General features: G+C 40.5%; 1 pseudogene; it reads left to right on the forward strand.

Moving 5' to 3' along the window:
- The first annotated feature begins 3,312 nt into the window (after window positions 1-3,312).
- LOC124243381 (T cell receptor beta variable 19-like) lies at window positions 3,313-16,670 on the forward strand (annotated as a pseudogene).
- Window positions 16,671-17,373: the final 703 nt, after the last annotated feature.

Raw genomic sequence — 17,373 nt, forward strand, 5'->3', positions numbered from 1 at the left:
ATGATGACTCATTGAATAAGTGGATGCATGGGCGAATAAAGTTCATCAGTGGGAGAAGGAATTGGAATCCTCTAGCATGAGATTCAGAGGATGAGACTGTGTCCTCATTTTAATTTTGAAGAACACATAGATACGCCTATTAAGCGATTTGTTTATTACTCCACCACATATAGTCAACAACAAAGTCACATGCTTCCAACTTTTTAATCAAGAGCCGAAGAAGTGCTATCCAAGATCCAATTCTGCTAATTTTAAGTAAAAATCAGAGAAGCTAAAAACTGTCTTCTGGGCCACTCCCATCTAACTACAATGTCCTGCTTTTCCTCTCTCTTGTACTCACCATATATCTACACCCCTTTTCTCACAAATTATTAAAGCTTGTGTCTTCATTCACCTGCCCAGATTTCTATTTTTTCTTTCATAAAATGAGATGTTGGGGATAGATGTCTCTGGGGCCTTTTCCTGCATTTTATGGCTCCATGATATGGCTTAGAAAATTGGTACATCTTGATTGAAATGGCCAAAGAATTCAACCATTGGGTAGATTGGAGCTTCTTGAGATTATGTAAACACTCCACATCCTCCTGAATAAGGGGAGGAGAGAAATGAAGAGCAGAGACTCATCTCATTTCAGGCCCAGATAAAATGTAACACTCGAGATTGATGATGTAGATACTTCTGCTGCTCTGGTGCCCTGTCTGATCCTTATACCTGGATGGCTTTGAGAGATATGACGAAGGAGAAGGAGGTGGAAAGGGGAATGTTTGGACATTGTTAAGCAGAGCAGCAGAGAATTCCCTTCTTCTCTAGGGGTGCGAAGTTCACGAAAACTGTGGGGACACATTCAAAGAAGGAGGTAATCAAATCTTAGGAGAATCTGATAGAAAAATCTGGAAAATAAACATGAAGTCATGATGTTGGATGTTCTGGGATTTTAGAGAGAGTAAGGGAGCAAGAGTGAGTGGTTTTTATTGTTGTTCTTGTGGTAAGAACACTTAACATGAGATCTGCCCCCTTAAAATTTTAAGTGTAATGTAGTATACACATACAATAAAATATTCAGTCAAAAACAGAAGGAGATTCTTTAATATACACAACATGAATGAACACTGAGAACATTATGCCAAGTGACATAAGCCTGTCACAGAAGGACCAATACTGCATGATCGCACTTCGACAGGAGTGAGCAGTTTCTTCCTGGGATTACGTCTCATCCAAGCTGCAGCCTCCTCTAATCTCTCTCATTTTTGTTCAGGACTTTCATTCCCCAAGGCCAAATAAGGACGTATTTTAAGAGTAGAATCTCTGTGAAGATCCAGTGCCATTATATGGATTTACAGGAACTATTTTCTAGAAATTTCAGTTTCCTCAGCACAGCTTTATACTGGTTGTGACCCTTATGGAGGGCCCCAAACCCACCTAAGAGAGATTGTTTAGTTCAGGTCCTCCAAGAAGTAGATTCCAAGCCTGGATTAGTCATGCAAGAGATTTGGTAGAGAAAATGCCTGTGAGAGAAAATGGGAAGGAAGCCGAGGAGGATGGGCCGTTATACTGTGTTGCAGATCTGACCACTATAAAGAGAAAGGAAAGGAAGAAAGGAGGAAAGGGTGGAAAGAAGCAAGAGATGAAAAAAAGGAAGCCTTAGGTTGCAGTACAGTTCTAAGAAAATCTCAGCAAGACGGCCGATCCTTAAGTCATAGCAGAGCTATGAAGCTCTGTCCTTATGGCCTGCCTCTCCCATGAGCAGAACCTCTGCACATGGCTCCAGAACTGGGGGCAGGGGCAGTGGCCCACTCCTCTCGGAATGATACCCCTGCTCTGAGTGGGTCCCTGGATGGGGTAGTGTGCCCTCATCTTCTTGACTTGCCCCTCTCACATGGAAACTCTACACAATGAGCAAGCCAGAATGAGGAAGATTGGGACCTGGTATTCTTGGCCTGTTGTTTCTGGAATAGAGGGCCCAGCCTATGAGTGGGCAAGGGCACCAGGTAGAAGAAGGGAGTCCAGAACTATGGGCAGCACCAGCAACACAGTTTCTACAACATGGAGCTGGTGGGAATGAGAAATGCTGGCAGCCTGCCCCTCACTGGGAGAAACTGAAGGACCCCTGTGTTCTCCACCATGTCCACAAGGAGCAGAGCATCTGTTACACGGAGCTTGGGGTGGTGCAGGAGGAAGGGAGTCATGACTCCAATGCCACAGACTCTTCCTGCCGTTAGTGAGAGAGAGTAGATTTTCTCAAATAAGTCTTTCTCTATTCACTGTATGCTCTTGGGACAATTTTCAGAGGCATTAAATGCTTGTTTCTAAACTTTCAGCAGCTATGTTTTTTCTCTGGGAAGAGGGTACTCAGAGCTCCTCATGCTGCCATTCTGGAAGCGCTTCTCCCCCCATTATAACTGTGCAAACAAGTGGCCAGCCCCCGGGCTGTAATTTACCAACTCCTGCTCTAGCCTAATTTTGTCCCACTACTAAAGCATGATGGCCATTCTGGGGATGGTGGTGAATCTTTTCTGTGGGTCCCTCTCTAGTATTTTTTGAAGTTTCTATTTACACAGACACAGATTTCTGTGGAAACAAAAATTCATTCTGATCCCTGTGAAGATTTCTGGAGTTCTTGGTGGAGCGTCCGCCCCTCTGGCAGTCTTCCTCACAATTTCTAGCTGCTTCTGTCCCCTCTATCTTTCAACCTTGGTCTCCACAGCTCAGGAAACTTTCTGTCTCTGTTATCCCCTCCTCACCGTGTGTAGACATCATCCCATGTTTTCTTGCTGTAGGAGAATCACAGTCCTGTGCTGCCTGTTTTCCAATGACTGAGTACAGTAGCTCCAGATATTCTGTTCTCTTTACTTCTATAGAGTAGGATTCTAAATTTAATAGATATGTATAGATTCTGGAAATTGCATGTTAAAAATCAATAGACAGGAAATAAGAAATTTAATTGAAAATGATGTGAACGAAACTGAGAGAAGAGAAAGTTCCAGGACTTAGGATATAGTCAGTATTGTCAAATGCTTCAAAGGGATCAAGCAACTGAGAAACAAAAATAAGTTTTCGTTCTACTAAGTATATAATGTTAATCTTTAGGAGAATACTTTTGAAGGAGTATATAGAATGGAAGTATTCCTGAAAAAGGTGAAGATGGCATCTAAAGGAATGATTCCTCATGATTCCTCCGTGATGAAAGTAAAGGCATCTTTGTATAAAGTCTATTGGATTCTGTGAAGTGATAACGTCACAGAGCAGCTTCTCACAGGGGATGAAAAAGCCTCAGAGAAAGTCCCCTGCCTCTGTTCCTCCCCTCATTCTACCATGAGTCCAATATTCATCTGCTTCATGGTCCTCAGTCATCTCCTGGGTGCAGGTAAGGCTGTTCTGAACTTGTCAGCTCCTGCCCTAAGCATGTCGGCCATGCCATCAGACTCCCTCATGGGCTACGTCTCTAACTCTCATCTGCTTTCTTCACAGGCGTCCTCGATGCAGAAGTCACCCAGACTCCACGGCAAGTGATTAAAGGGAAAGAACAGAAAGTAAAAATGTATTGTGTCCCAAAAAAAGGACACCCTTTTATTTTCTGGTATCAACAAAACCTGGCAAAAGAGTTCAAGTTCTTGATTTCCTTCCAGAATGAAAATATCTTAGATGAAACAGAGATGCCCAAGGAGAGATTTTCAGCTGAGTGTCCCCCAAACTCACCCTGTAGTCTGGAGATCCCTCCACAGAGCTGCAGGACTCAGCCGTGTATCTCTGTGCCAGCGGTGAATCCACAGTGTTCAATATTAGCTCATCTTCGTGCACAAACTCCTCCTCGGCCCAGCTCAGGAAGCCGGTGGTTTACTAGCTTGAAAAGAAATGACAGAAACTAACTAGAGCTAACTTGAGCCAAAGGGTAATTTACTGTGAGGCTAAATGTCTGTCCCCCAGAACCCCAAAACAAGAACACAGGGGTTTCTCAGGAACAGGTTGCAATGAAGTCCTGGAATCATGATATGGCTGATTTGTCAACTCTTATTTCTCTGTCCACCTTGTTGGTCCCATTATTCTCCCTTATTATAAATCGTTTCCTCTCTTTCTTGATCTCATAGTGAATAGAAGATTATAGATTCTGATGTCAATGCTTCAGCCATGCTGAGAAGGACCAACTCAACTTTCTTTCACGAAAGGGTATGAGTCCATAAAACAGAAAAAAATGATTCTATTTTACTCAAGAACATGTTCTCAGAAAACTCAGCATTAGCTGAAAGTATTGGATTGTTTTGAACAACATGGTGACTGGGGCCTTTTACTTTGACCTTATGGATCAAAGATTTCAAAGAGAGAAATTCTCTACTTAGGGGCCAGGACACTCTAGAATTCCATCACAAGTGAGGAGTGAAGGTTAATTAAAACATTTGCTGGACACAGAGAATCTAGGAAAAGAGAAGGAATCAGAGAGGGGATAAAATCCTTAGATTTTAGAACAATGTTAGATGAAGCAAAGACTCTGGCTAGTTTCTTTTAAAGGAGTAAATCTAGATAACACAAAAAGCATGTTCATTTTAAGTGACAACTTCAGACCCCACAAAGTTGCTAATTAGCTTCTATAGAGCTGAGAGAGGAGGTGTATTAATGTGTTCTCAGTGGAAAAACAGTTAAAGTGCAGACAATTGAAGCTTGATGTGCTGAGAGTTGAGAAACCCTGAAGTATCTGATCCAGATTGTAATGAGGGTCAATACATTCGACATCAATGGAAGTGAAAGGTGGCATCATGTCTTTAACTCTACCTAGGGAGGCCATTCCACCCACTAGAGCAGATATAGAGCTCAAAAGACCTCTGCTAAAATTTGATGATCCATTCTGTTTACAAAACTGGTCATTTCTGCACCACCCATCACTCAGTTTTAGGGAAGTTTACATAGTCTTTCTAGTCACACCTGCTCTTATGTCAATGTAAGTGGAACCCACTTATCTTACTCCCAGAAGTCCAAATATACTTCTTTTCTCAGGTAGAGGTTCATTGTCACCCCTTAAAAGAGAAGCTCTCACTTGTCTTGTCTTTCTAATATATGGATCTTTATTTCAAGCTCCTTTTCTAGCGCTCACAAATGAGTGCTCCTTAGTGTCCATTGATGGACCTCTCCAAGTCTCATCTACTGTTAGTGACCCTCACCTTTGCTTTCATCACTGAGGAATCACTCCTTTGGATGCCATCTTCAGCTTTTTCATGCTATGTTTCCATCCTTCTGAAATGATTCTCCTAAATATTAACATTATATACTTATTAGACCAAAGATTGAATTTATTTCTCTGCTGCTTTATCTCTTTGCAGCATTTGACAATAGTGACTATACTCTAAATCCCAGAAATTGCTCTTCCCTCAGCTTCATTCACATTGTTGTTAATTAGTTTTTTATTTCCTATGTATTCATTTTTCTTTTTAGTGCAGTTTCCAGAACCTATATCTATCCATTAAATATTCCCTTTCTTGGGAAAATTCCTCTGGTTCTATTTAAATTTTAACATTCTAATATAATGCATTAAGTACTCTTCTCTTTTGTTCGTTTAGTCTATTAAAAATTTCTACTCAAGATGCCAGCCCAGTGGCACAGCGGTTAAGTTCGCACGTTCCACTTCGGAGGCCCAGAGTTCGCTGGTTCAGATCCCGGGTGTAGACATACGCACTGCTTGTCAAGCCTTGCTGTGGTAGGCGTCCCACATATAAAGCAGAGGAAGATGAGCACAGATATTAGGTCAGGGCCAGGCTTCCTCAGCAAAAGAGGAGGATTGGGAGCAGATGTTAGCTCAGGGCTGATTTTCCTCAAAAAAAAATAAAATAAAATCTCTACTGAAAAATAAATTTAAAGTTCTATCTGAGACAACTTGCCTCAGTATGAACAGAGGCTTAAGTTAAACAGGTATATTCTAGGATAAGGTCAGAATTTTAGAGTCAGAATTTCTGGAGGTGGGTTATAGTATTAAATATAATTTCGCCAAGCCCCTGGTGATTCCTGTTTCTGTTCAAGAACTTCTGCCAAGAGAACTTTATGAGCTTGATAAACAGCAACACCATTGTAGTGCTCTACCATTTTCTTCCTTTTCTTTTTCTTTTTCTTCTCACTCTCTCTTTTTCCCTTTTCCATACCACTTATGTTTCCTTTAAACTTCAATTTTCCCAAGAACACTCAACAGTTTTTGGTGCTTGTTTACATCATCCATGTAACAAAATATAGTTGAGACCAAACATTTGACCAAGGATTCCCCCTCTCCTGCAGAAGCTGCCCCTGGAACTGTGAGTGTTGCCAGGGACTGTGATGTCATGGCTAGATCCTACCTTGTGGGCCTCAGGGGAGCCCAGAATTTCCATTCCTCTTTGCTGCTGTGCATGAGAAACCATTGCTGGCAGAGCTTCATGCTGCACTGATCTCGCCATGGACACCAGGCTCCTCTGCCAGGGGACTCTGTGTCCTGGGAGCAGGTGAGATCAGGGGTACATAAGAATTTGTGTAGAGGATGCTTTCCCAGGGCTCCTCTGCACTCTCTATGGCTTCTGTCTTCTCCCACAGGACACACAGACCCTGGAGTCAGCCAGACCCTCAGCCACAGATCACAGAGATGGGATGGGGTTGATTCTGAAATGCGATCCAATTTCTGGCCACATATTTGTTTACTGGTACCAACATAATCTGAAGCAGGAAATGGAATTTCTGATTTCTTTCCAATACCAAAACACTGCAGATGAGTTGGGGATGTCCAAGGAATGATTCTTAGCCAAAAGACCTAATGGAACATATTCCACCCTGAAGATCCATCCCGCAGAGCTTGGGGATTCACCTCTGTATCTCTGCACCACAGAAGCATTGGCACAGTGCTGCTGGGCCAGTTCTTCCAGTGTGCAAACTCACTGGCTACCCTCCTCTCCCCTGAACTCTAGGACATTTGAAAAGACTCCTTCCCCGTCTTTCTGCCTCAGAAGAAAGAATCAGACTGATCATTGCAGCTCCAACTGCAATCAGTAAGAGAGCAAGACCATAAATTATCTCTTAATTTTGGAGATGGGCTTCTGAAATCCCTAAAAAATGCAGATTAGGTTGTCTGTGGATTCCAAGTTTAGAAATGAAGGCTCCCACCAGGAAATTTTCAAGTGCTGAGACCAGATATTTGAAGCTGATATTATCCGACCAAGATGCTAAGAAATTCCTACTAATTTTGTTTCAAACAACTCCCTTGCAAACTCTGTACCCATCAATGTACCCCATAGAGGCGATGACTTCTTGTGGAGCAACAAAACGTTGATTACTGCAAGTTTATTAGAGTCCTTTTATCACAGCTCTGCCTTCTCTACAAATCTGACAGTCCCTTAAGGGCAGGGATTAAGTAGGAATAACTATGAGGGTACAGCAACCATACTCGCTTGAGAGAAAAGAAGCCAGAGAAACACTGATGAATAATTTTCATTCAGGGACTATTCCAGGAAATTCAAACCTCAAATCCAGGGGAGCACTTATGATTTCAAACACTCAGCTTCTCCCTTCTCTCTCTAGCAGGTCCCAGGTCCATGGACACTGGAATTGGAGTCAGGAAACCTGCTTCATGATCCCAACTCTGGGTTTTTTTCTTTTTTTAATTTGTAAGACATTGATAAGTGCCTTCTCCTCTCTGGGACTCAGTGTTCTTTCTTTAGAGCTACAGGCTTGCATGATTTGGCCTCCAAGATCCAATATAACTATGATTCTTTGACTCAATAGCTCCATTTTTCCCACATATGTGCCCACCAGGGATTGCTGTGGAGGACATGTCACAACCATCTGGCAATACCTGAGCATAACTGTACATGTAGACAATACTGATCCAGAGAACATCTGGTTGGAAAGAACATAATAGGTCATTCCTGTATGCCTCAGGATTCACTCTGACTTGAAATGTGGTCATGTCAAAGAGAGCGGTATACATTTCCTGCAATCTCCCCCACTGCTGCCAGATGGCGGTAAAGGAACATGGCAGAAAGCTGACCACCCAGGACAATCAAAGGCTCTGGTTCAACGTGGCAGCCCTGACTTAAGCCTGTTCTTGCATAATTATTAATAGCACCCTCTTCCACATATTAAAGGGTCTCTGTTTGGACAATAAACTAACATGCCATTGTGGATCATGACACAAACTGTCACATCCCTCTGTTGAAAGTAAATTGGTTATTAATATTGCAGTGCATTTTGTTAAATAAAATTTTATTCAGACGTTTGTTAAAACCATAAGCCAGTCTTTATTCAGGAGAACTGTGCTGTTGGTTTTTGCAGTCAGGGGAGACAGATTTGGTTCAACTCCTAATACAACAAGAAAAAGTGGGAATTTGCAGCCAAGGAGCAGGGAGGGGAGGGGGTCAGTGGCTGGAGAATTACTAAGAGGAAGCATCGGGGTAAGGGGGATTCTGGCTGAACTGACTTTGCAGGATTCTTGCTGAAGGCAGGTCAGGATGGTCAGACACCATCTGGAGGATAGAGGGGCATGAGGAATTGTGTCAGATATCAAAAATCCTCAGCTATTGCAGGTTGGGGATTCTGGCTAACTGACCTAACAGGATTCTTGCTAAAATTGGGCTTTTAAGGACTGCCCAAGAGCGAGGTCTCAATGAAAAAGAGGAGAATGGATTCTTGAGGTATAGTATGGACAGAATTTGAACAATTATCTGTTGTAATAAGTGAGAGAGATTAAAGAGATGAACATGATCCTTTGATTTTGAGAATAACAAGATGGTCAACAAATCTAGGGATTGCATACAAGAGAGACTGTTCAACAAAGGAATCTACTTGAGGTCATTCTAAAATTGAGGTACGTTAGGGGTATACACATGGATATCCTTAGAGCTAAAAGAAACCCCCTTTCTCCTCCTTTCATGGCCAGTGTCTTCGCCCACTGCTGCCCATGCTGCAAGGCTTACACACACACATGCACATCCACATACTTGCACACACACGTGTGTACAGGCACATACATACACACACACTAAAACATCCACATAAACGCATACATCGACTTTTCCTCCCCTTCCTGACCCTCCCCAGCAGAGGACGGTACCAGATTTAAAAAGTAATCTAATCTGCTTTATTTTTACTAACAGTTTTGCTTTATTACTGCCTCCACTTACCTAAATCTTGTTATATATAATAAGAAAACCATTCTGGAGAAGTAAAAGCTAATCCATATCTCTTTACTTTTACTATTAAGACGTACATAATTGCAATTAGAGTTTCTCAGGGGTCCAATGCATCAAAATAATGAAATACCTAAGCATAAATTTAACAAAAGAAGTGAAGGAAATGTACACTGAAAAGTGTAAAATATTGCTAGAAAGAAACTAAAGAAGATCTAAATAAATTGAATGATACCCCATGATCTTGGATTGGGAGACTTAATATTGTTAAGATGGCAAAACTCCCCAAATTGATCTTATCAAAATTCCAAAATTTCAGCTACCTTTCTTCTCCCACAAATTGATGCTAAAATTCATATGGAAGTCCAAGGTACTAAAAATAGCTAAAACAATTTGAAAAAGAAGATAAATGTTGGACAAGTCACTTTCCAATTTCAAAACTTACTACAAAACTACAGAAATCAAGACAGCGTTAAACTGCAACAGGATAGAAATATAGATCAAGGGATAGAATTGAGACTCCTCAAATAAATCCATACATTTATGGGGAATTGATTTTAAATAAGAGTGCCAAGACCATAAAATTGGGAAAGAACAGTCTTTTTAACAAATGGTGTTGGGAAAACTGGACATCCATGTACAAAAGAGTGAAGCTTCATTCCTTCCTCACACCATAAACAAAAATTAACTCACAATGAATCAAAGACCTAAATATAAAAGCTAAAAGTATAAAATTCCTGCAAGAAAACACAGATGTAAATCTTTATGACCATGGAATCAGCAATGATTTCTTAAATATGGACTAAAAGCACAGGCAACCAAAGAAAAAACTAGATCAATTGGACTTTTTCAAACTGAAAAAAGTTTTGGGCTTCAAAGGACACTTTCGAGGAGGGAAAGACACCCCTAGAGTGAGATAAATATTTGCAAATCATATATATCTCACAAGAGACTTGGATCCAGAATATATAAAGAACCCTGGCACTCAACAACAAAAAGATAAATAATCCAATTAAAAAATGAGCAAAAGATCTAAGTACACATGTAACCAAAGAAGATATACAAATGGCCAATTATTACATGAAAAGATGCTCAGCATCACCAATCATTAGGGAATCCAAAATCAAAATCACAATGAGATACGATTTCATATTCACTAATGTGTAATATAAATGACAGATAGCAACAAATATTGATGCAGATAAGGAGAAATTAGGACTCTCATGCATTACTGGTGGGAATGTAAAATGGTACAGCCATTGAGTAATATAGTGGGCATTTCTTCAAAAGTTAAACACAGAATTATCACGTAGTCCAACAATTTCACTCCTAGGTGTATACCCAAAACAATCAAAAGTATGTGTCTACATAAAAAATTTTACACACACATTTAGAGCAACATTTTTCACAATAGCCAAAAAAATGAAAACAATTCAAACGTCTATCAATTAATGGGTAGGTTAACATGATGTGGTCTATTCATGTAACAGAATATTCAGTCATAAAAAGGAACAAAGTTATGATGTATGCTATAATATGGATGAACCTTGAAAAAGATATGCTACATGAAAGAAACCAGACACAAAAGGGCACATATTGTATGATTCGATTTATATAAAATGTCCAGGATAGGCAAAAATCAGAGACGAAAAGTAGATAATGGTTGCCATGGGCTAGAGGGAGGAGTGAATGGGAAGTGACATCTAATTGGTATGGGTTCCTTTTACAGGTGATGACAATGTTCTAGAATTAGATGGTAGTGATGATGGCACAGCTTTATGAATATACTAAAAACCACGGCATTATACACTTTGAAATGTTGAATTTTAAGGTATGTGAATTATTACTTCAATTATTCTCTCAAAAAAAGATAAAGCAACTCCACCTAAAAAGATGTCAAATATTCTAGCTTGAATTTCAGAAAAAAAGTATATTTTCAAGAGCTACCATTGTAAATAGGAGAATGTGTTGTCTAATTTGTATTGTATATCAATATTATTGATGAACTTGCCAATCTTCTAAAATTATTGAACATTTTAAAAACTTCTCAGTAAATGTACTCTTTAGGTGGCTTAAAAAAATAACTGACTGCAATGTACATAATAATGTAGCTGAGTCTCAAAATAATTATGGTGATGGAAATAAGCCTGAAACAAATGAATATATATTATATTCTTCCATTTATATGAAAATCTAGAAAATGCAAGCAAATCTATAGTGATAGAAAGATTAGTGATTGCCTAGGGATGGGATAGGTGTGGGAAGGGTTGGGAGGGATGGATTACAACATGACACAAACAAACTTTTTGGGGCGATGGCTATGTTCACTATTTTGATTGTTTTGGTGGTTCCATGTTTGCATATATATGTCAACACTTTTTAAATGTGTGCAGTTTATTTGTATGTCAATTATACCTCAAAAAAGCCATTTCTTAAATTGAGATATAATTAACACACAACATTGTCTAACTTTAAGATGTGCAATTTGTTTATTTGATACATTTATTTATTGCAATATGATTACTACCATAGGGTTAATTAACACCTCTAACATGTCACATAATTATTATTACATTTTCGTAGTGAGAACAACTAATATCTAGTCTCTTAGCAGCTTTGAAGTTTATAATGCTACTAACAGTGGAAAGGAAATCCAAAAGTGTTTGGCAAAGTGTCTAAGCCAGTTTACTTGTTTGGAGAGGGACAAATGAAATTAAGTGATATTTTCCACCCTACTTATCTCCTAAACTTACTCAGTATTTGCCCAATTAATTTTTCTTATCCATCTGTCTGTAGTTTAGGCAATCTGTACCCTGTTAAGAAGTGTTCCCTTGTGAAGGGTGGGGCGCATTACCAGGGCTTTAAATGAGAGGGAACGAGGAGGAAAAGTGAGGACTATATTCTAAGGCTTTAGCCACTGAAAAGAACCTTCAGCCCTTCGCTTGCTCATGGCAGAGGGAAGGTTACCTGAAGTTTTATCAGAAGAGCCGCGTTTGAAGGTCGGAAAGTGGAGGTTTGACCAAGTAAGTTCCAAGCACCAAAGGCATTACATACATTATAATAAATGTCCCACAGCCTTTTGAGCTGCTGAGACCATGTCATCAGCATCAATCTCACCAGAACATTAGGACCACCGCTTTTTAACTCCTCCCATTCCAACACACAACTCAATGCTTGCATCTATTGATATTCATCATGATGTGATTAGTAGCTAAGTCTGGAGGGAGAAGGTTTGGTTTGGAACATGGAGTAGCCAACAGGAGAGACTAAAAGGGAAAGGTCCTTATCTCAATCCTTTGATTGAGTTTGAGCCAGGATACAGAAGACTGGTAACCAGAAGCTGATGGAACCATTCACAAGTTGCTCAGTGAGATTCTACACAGAAGCAGAGTTGCTTTGGCCCTAAGTAACAAGGATATCTCAGAGATTATGAGGAGACAACTCATTTCCCCAGGTCAGTGTAAACTCCAACACTTCCCTAGCATCCTGAGGATTAGTGGGTCTAACAGCATCCAGGAAAAGTCCCTTTGGGCTCAGCACTGGGTGCTCAGTGATGGGCATTTTCACCAATGCTATTAGAGTATTTCCCAGAGAAATAACTGAGCTGATTCCAAGTGGTGATGGAAGCTGCATGTTGGACGAAGTGTGCATTTGGGGAAGCCTACAGAGTACTTCCCAAAGTAATGAAGACTCTTTGAGGGAGGCCTTAAGATCCTATTATTAATAGAAAAAGTCTGTGAGCCATTGTTATTTGAGCACTAAAAGTTGACATAATTTTTTTAATTACTCAAAGCCTGGAGTGTTCTAGAAGTACAGGTTACATCTCCTCCAGGGAGTCTGTGAAATCCAGCAGGGTGGGATGCTACCTTATTCTTCTTTGTATCTTCCTTTCACTATGTCTGAGGCAAAGTAGGCTTTCTCAGGATTTTTGTTCAATGCCACAGAGTAGGAAAGGATGGAAGAGTATAAGGAAGAAAAGTCCCTCAAAAATAGCTATCCCATCCATGATTAAAGAGGATAATGCAGATAAATAAGTAGGTTCGGGGGACACAAGGTGAGAGGAAGAGTTTATAGTTTTTCTAATGGTTGTTCTTTCAATTGCTTATATCAAAAATTCAAGTACTATAACAAGTGATGAGAAAGGTAAATTATAACCACAAAATAAGGTTCCCTCAAGGTGCTTGAAACCATTGATTGGCTGAGATGGAGGAGGAAAAAAAGGAAATGAATGAGATCATTTCTTGTCTCTAATTTCTTCCCCAAAAATCCTGATCTCCACTTCCCTGTCTCTCAATATGTGTACCCAGATATCACATCTGGTCACTACCTCTACTCAGCAACAAAAAATGGAATATAAGCCAGTGAAAGGAAAATAAAGGAAAAAAGACAAGAAAAAGTGGAGAGGGAAGTGGTAAAACTAATGTTTCAGAAACTAAGGACCAATAATGAAAATGTCTTTCAACTTTTCCTGAACAACATGACTCCCCACACTAATACATATTAAGCCAGCTTGTATTTATAATTAAGAACAAATGATGCCCCATTCAACTGATGTACAAGATCAGTACTAGAGACAACAGGATCCACTGGAATAGTGACCTCACAGGAAGACCCGCCTGATAGGAGGCATTTGTGAGGTCCAGCCCCCTGAGCTGCTGCTGTCAGCACCCTTCCTGGGCCCTGCCTGTGGGCTCCCCTTCATGCCCAAGCCGGCCGTGGGCAGCAGACTCTTCTGCTGGGTGGTCATCTGGCTCCTGGGGGCAGGTGAGTGCTGGGCTAGTGGATCAGCATCACTGGGCTCTGTCTGTGGCTCTATAGCTATGTCTCAAATATGACTTGGACATCCATGTTGCCAAGAGATTTTTCTGAAAAGTATCAGCATTTAAATTAAAACAAAGTATTGCATTAGGAAGTAAAAGTCAAAATTGATGTGAGTTTTTAAACTCACTCAGGAGACTTCAAAGATATTTGAGGTTGCCTGGGCTTGTTTCACTGTAAGGCACTCACTTCCTCTGTCATTACAACTCTGTCTCATGCAATCTTTTCTTTTCTGAGGTCCCACAAATTCCAGTGTCATCCAGGACCCAAGACACTTGGTCAGGGGAAGAGGCCAGGAGGCAACATCAAGATGCAGCCTGGTGAGAGTATACAGTCGTGTTTACTGGTGTCAGCGTCACCTGTAGGAAAGTCTGAAATTCATGATTTACCTCTAAAAATACAAAGTCATACACAATTCAGCAAGGTCAGCAAAACGCTTTTCTGCTGAATTTCCCAAAGAGGGACCCAGTGTCTTAAAGATCCAGCTGGCAGAACTGAGAGACTCAGCAGTGTATTCCTGTGCCAGATCCTGATCCACATCAATGCAGAATCCCATCCTCTCAATATACAAACACCTTCCAGGCCCTGCCAGGGAAGAAATGAGGGCTGGGAGACAGCACATGTTTGATTAGGGAACAAATCAGCTATCAGGCATTTTGCAGGGTAAGGATGGAAATAAGTGAGGATTGTAGAAATATCATGGAGCATCCCAGCCCAAGCTCAGGAACTAAGACTCTGTTACCTGAAATAGGTAAAGATTTTTAAAAACTAGACATAATTCTTCAGGTTAAACACTTATTGACTGACATAGTTCTCTTTTCTTTATTTCATACTCGATTTCAAGTTCTCAACTGCATGCTTTAAATATTAAATTTCATTTCATCAACAAGACAACTAAGCAAAGGAAATATTGTCTTCATTTTCACCATGAGAAAACATGGTTCCAGGAGTTCATTTATCTTTATCAAATCAAAAAAGAAAGAAAGAAAATAGAGAAAGATACAGTATACAAACTGAAATTTGTCTGGCTCAAAGGGCTGTGCTTTTTATACCACGCTGTACTTCCTCTTATTCTTTCTGGAATAATCCAGGTTTTGTCTCTTGCCTAACACCTATGCAGGTATGTGTATTGATGCCAGGATTAAAAGCTCCTGCTATGGGATATCCCAGAGATGGTGGAAGTAGAGTTGGATAAATTTGTCTGGAATTTAGGAAATAGGTCTGGTCCCCAAATGCTGTTCAATGGAAACACATCTCCTCAACTTTTTGTTGTCTCCATGAATAATTTCTTAGTCTCATCACGCAACAGATGTTGGGCACCTACAGAAAAGTGTTCATATCATTTGCTTTGTTGAAACAATCTCAGAAAACCAAAAGGAAGACGAATGCAAAGTCACTTGAAAAACATACAGACCTAGGAAGTGACCCCTCACCAGAATGGAGTATAAACCACGTCATTCGGCTGTTTTCTGCCTTTGGACTTTCTGAAATTATTTTATTGTCCTGCTCCCTCTGCCCCTTCCCTGGAGGAGGTGGTGGAGCAGAAAAACTGCGAAGGAGACAGAAGAGGGGCAGTGACTGGGCCAGAGTGGGGGTTGAGAGACCACCAGAAAAAGACACCCCCTGAGTCAGACCAGACAGGACCTGAGGAAGGAGGTTTCAAGGTGCACTCATATCGCTTAAAGAGACAGGCACGTGATTGAAAGGGATCCTGTTCCTAATATATAGCTTCTAAAGGAGAAGAAAAGTCACAAAGGAAAGAAGACGGGTCCTCTGACAATTGGATAGTGAAGGAGAAAAAAAAAGGAAAATTGGAAAACTTAGAGTCCCGCAAAACAGAGGAGAATCACAAAACTAGAGGGCTCAGAACACTGCCAACGTGAAAACAAACAAAGAAAACTTCCTAAAATGGCTGCACTTTGCTAGAACAACAGGAGAGGGCACCATTACGCTGGGTATGTTGCAAAACACCTCAGCAGCATGAAAATGAACAAGAGGAAAGCACAATCCATAGAGTAGGAGAAATCTTCCGCTTTTCACCATCTCCTCCCAAAAAACAATCATGAGTCAGAAGAAAGTGTAAATCTACACTCCAAACACAGTTAAATACACTAAAGCAAGCAGTTGAAGATAGGATAACTCACCTGCAACCAGAAGAAGAGAAGAGAAATGGCAAACACAGGGAGAAATTTTAAAAAAAATGTCAATTGAACTCCGGAAAGAAATGAAAGAAGCAAAAAGTATCTAAGAATATATGAAAAGATACCCAAGGAAGAATAAACTCAAATGGAAATTCAGTAAAGGCTTGAAGAAAGGCTATGTTTCCAGAGCCTTTCTCTGTCTTCCGTAGGCACCATGGACGGTGGAATCACTCAGAGCCCAAAATCCCTGTTCAGAGAAGGACGAGATGTGACCCTGGAATGTGAACAGAATTTGGATTACAGTGCCGAGTACTGGTACCGACAGGACCTGGGCCAAGGGCTGAGACTGATCTACTACTCGCACATTGTAAATGCTGTTCAGAAAGGAGACGTATCTGAAGGCCACAGTGCCTCTCAGAAGAAGAAGGCATTCTTTCCTCTCACTGTGACATCCACTCAAAAGAATCAGACAGCCGTGTATCTCTGTGCCAGTAGTAGAGACACAGTGAAGAATTGCCACCTCATTTCTGTGCATAAATGTGTCCCTAAGCCCTTCTTCCCACCAGGTGGCAGGGTTTTCTAGACTGAGTACCTTGGTCTACTGGCTTCCTTCCACCTCAACCAGGCCTCCAAAGTAGCTGCCACCATCAGCGCTCTTTGTGGAATGGCAGGGACTTCAGCGATACATTAACTTGGTTTTAAACGTGACATATATGCATATATCTATATATTTATCTATCTGTCTGACTATATCATGATGAGAGAGAGAGGAATAAGAAGGAGGAGAAAGAAGAGGAGCAGGAGGATAAGAAAGAGGAGGGGAGGGAAGAGAGAGGTTAATTGTAGAACCCAGTTCTGTTTTCTATTTCACCAAACACTGGAAAAGAAAGATGAACCTAAAATGGTCTGTTTCTTCAGAAAGACAATAAAAACCTAGTGAGGAGAGAAATGTGTAGAAGATAAATACTGTAATCTAATAGCAAACGTGTACTTTAATCAGAGGTTTTGGTGGAGTATAAGAAACAACATGTCCAATTCTGTCTGGTGACACCGGGAAGGGCTTCAAAGAAAAGACAAAATATGAGACAAAGCTCTAATGGTGAGTAGGATTTCACCAGATGCACAAGCACCACCTGAGTGATACAGGCTTAGGGACCTATGTTAGGAGAGAACTATGAGATAATATCAAGAATAAAGATGATTAATCCCCCCTCCCTTGGAACACGACAATAAGAGAAAAGTTGGAAGAATGAGTGGAGCAAAGTTATGAAACAAAATTGAGTTAC

This window comes from Equus quagga, chromosome 8 (genome assembly GCF_021613505.1).
Source record: "Equus quagga isolate Etosha38 chromosome 8, UCLA_HA_Equagga_1.0, whole genome shotgun sequence".
Lineage (NCBI taxonomy): Eukaryota > Metazoa > Chordata > Mammalia > Perissodactyla > Equidae > Equus > Equus quagga.